Genomic DNA, 375 nt, shown 5'->3' on the forward strand with positions numbered 1-375 from the left:
CTGCATGCACACACACACCTGTTCACACACACACACACACACATGCACATATGTTCATGCACACACACACACAGAGGTGTTCATGCACATCTGCACACACACACAGGTGTTCATACATACACACACATGTTCATGCACACACACGCACACACAGAGGTGTTCATGCACACACACACATACACACACACACACAGATGTTTATGTACAAACACACAGATGTTCACACACACACACACACACACACAGGTGTTACACACAGACACACGTGTTCACGCACACCTGCACACACACACACACACACACACACACACGTTCACGCACACACACACACACACACACACACATGTATTCACGCACACACACATAGAGGTGCAC

This window comes from Geospiza fortis, unplaced genomic scaffold (assembly GCF_000277835.1).
Source record: "Geospiza fortis unplaced genomic scaffold, GeoFor_1.0 scaffold218, whole genome shotgun sequence".
Classification (NCBI taxonomy): Eukaryota; Metazoa; Chordata; class Aves; order Passeriformes; family Thraupidae; genus Geospiza; species Geospiza fortis.